Source organism: Charadrius vociferus, unplaced genomic scaffold, assembly GCF_000708025.1.
Source record: "Charadrius vociferus isolate BGI_N301 unplaced genomic scaffold, ASM70802v2 scaffold553, whole genome shotgun sequence".
NCBI classification, from domain to species: domain Eukaryota; kingdom Metazoa; phylum Chordata; class Aves; order Charadriiformes; family Charadriidae; genus Charadrius; species Charadrius vociferus.
This window is the reverse complement of record NW_009647688.1, coordinates 2,740,463-2,743,279: the sequence shown is the minus strand read 5'-3', so window position 1 is coordinate 2,743,279 and position 2,817 is coordinate 2,740,463.

The window sequence follows — 2,817 nt, the reverse complement described above, 5'->3', positions numbered from 1 at the left end:
ATATTGGGACCTAGGAACTGGTCTAACCTTTCTGAAACTCCTAGGGGGTCTTCCAACAAGCTCCCCATTTTTTTTATTTTTTTTTTTTTTTTTAATTCTCTCACGTCCCCTGAGTTAAGTGGGACGGATACATATCCCATGCCGGGTTGCGGTCCCCCCATCGCAATTTCTCTAAGGGGGTATAAATGTTATAAGTTAGTCTCACAAAGTGAGGCGAGGAGACAGAGCCAATTAAATTTGAAGGATTTATTAGCAAGCGGCAGCAAGCAAAACCGCGCTGGGGGGCCCGCCGACGGCGCGCACTTAGGTTACAAAAGTCTTTGGTTTTATACTCTTCTACTTCTGGTGTAGGCGTTTCTCTTAGTGGTGTACTCTGCGTCTGCGCGGTTTGTTGCTAGGGGGTCGTCCTTTTTCTTCCTTTGCTTTTTGGTGGTCGCAGGGATGAAGGCTCCATGTCTTCCTGAGCCTCCCAAGTCTTATCACAATTTATGATGTTAGCAGGACTTGACTGAGCCTCCCCCTTTCCTTTCCTCCCAAGCCTTTTCACAATTTATGATGTTAGCATAACTCGACCTTGCAGCCTGGCCTTGTTTGCTTAGCAGATGTTGGCTATCTTGCCCCATCCTGCCAAGCAGCTGCCTTTCATGAAACACTGTAACAATGAGAGTTTTTAGGTTTGGTGAACAAACAATACTGAGCTTGTCACAATAGCACGTAAAGCAACGAACCGGATTTGTTCCTCTGACAGCTCCGAGTCACAGCAATTATCACACCGCTTGTGTTCGAGTTATCTCGACTGGGTGTTGTGGAGAAACATTTCCACAGAGGTTGCTTTATTTTTGCAATCTTGAGATATTTCTGAAGTAAATTATTAACCATTTTCTGTAGTTTTGGAAGCGTGGTGTTATATAAGGTGTGATTTACAGACGACTGCCAGACACTCCCGGTACCCAGGAAGACTGTCGGGCCATTGAGTTGGACTTCCGGAGGACTGACGAGCAGCCCCGATGTAATAGAGATGGACTTCCAGAGGACGGAGGGGAATTTCTGGTGTGCTGGAAGACTACGGGTCATAGATTTGGACCTCCGGAAGACTGACCGCACTGCAGTACCATAGAGATGGACTTCCGCTGGGCTGACGGGCACTTCCGATGTGCTGGAGGACTAAGGGTCATAGAGTTGGCCCTCCGGTGGACGGACCGGCATATCGGTACTATAGAGATGGACTTCCGCAGGACTGACGGGCACTTCCGATAGGCTGGAGGACTACCGGGTCATAGAGTTGGACCTCCGGAAGACTGGCCGGCATCCGGGTACCATAGAGATAGACTTCTGCAGGACTCAAGGACACTTCCGGTAGGCTGGAGGACTACCGGCTCATAGAGTTGGGCGTCCGGAGGACGGACCGGCAGCCTGGTACTATAGAGATAGACTTCCGCAGGACTGATGGACACTTCCGGTAGGCTGGAGCACTACCGGGTCATAGAGTTGGGCCTCCGGAGGACGGACCGGCACCCTGATACTATAGAGATAGGTTTCCGCAGGACTGATGGACACTTCCGGTAGGCTGGAGGACTACCGGGTCATAGAGTTGGACCTCCGGAAGACTGACCGGCACTCACGATGACATAGAGATATCTGCCGGAGGACTGACGGGCACTTCGGAAGTCCTGGCGGAGTGTAGCGCCGTAGAGACGTATTTATGGGAGGGTTTTATATTGTCTATTTACTCTTCGAAAAGACAGTATTTATTTAGACATATACACATTTTTATCTATAACTATTTACCCTTACATGTCTGCTCCGACTTCTTCCATATTTTGACATATATCTCTTTACAATTTGATCCCTTTAGACATCTATTTACACATATCTAATCTCTACACATATTACATAATATCTACTTAGATTTACTATGTAACACACCGTAAAAGTAGACAGCTCTATTCGACTTTTTTCTATTTTCAATTCCTTTGTACATAAAATACATTATTTTGCATTTCCAAGTCCTTTATTTTTAATACATATATATATATCTATACACGAGTTACTTTTGTATTTTAAACCCCTATATATCACTATTTAGAATTGTTTTATGTTCCAAAATCTTTATATAATATAGTAGACACAGGGCTTTATTGTGAAATCCTTTTATAGATATAAATGAATATTCTTTTCAATATTTATTGGATATTTTTCTCCATTTAAAGCATTCACACCCACATTTACAGTTTTTTATATAGTTTAAACACACAAACCCCCTGAATTTTTAGACATTTTTAGTCTGTGACCCTGTTCTTTTGGGGGAACCCCCATGGCCCAACATCCCCCACTCACCTGCTCCTCTGACACATCATCGCCTCCGGGGTGACACTGGAACGCCCCAAACATCATCACCCTCCCATACCCCCACCTCCCTTTTCTATACACTCCCAAAAAAGACACAAAACAAGGGAAACAGCCCGAACCAGCAGCTTGTTATTTTAATAATGCTATTTACATATGTACAAGCCCCTCCCAAAAAAGGGGAGCTCCAGAGGAGAAAGAAAGGGGGTGGCAGCCCCCCAGGTGGTGGCAGCCCCCCAGCGCCCATCCTGTAGGCTGGCAGCCACCCCACGGAGGCAAGCGTGCCAGGGGATGGTGGCACATCTCTCACTCAGACTACCCCCGATGTTCCCCCTCCGTTACCCACGCTGGGACAGGCTCCCCGGGGCAACAAATGCCCCTGGCCCCTGTTGGCCATGGGCTCTCCCCTGAGACAGCCCCTGCTGCCGCCCCTGCAGGGGGACAGACACTGTAGACAGAGCCAGGCACTCG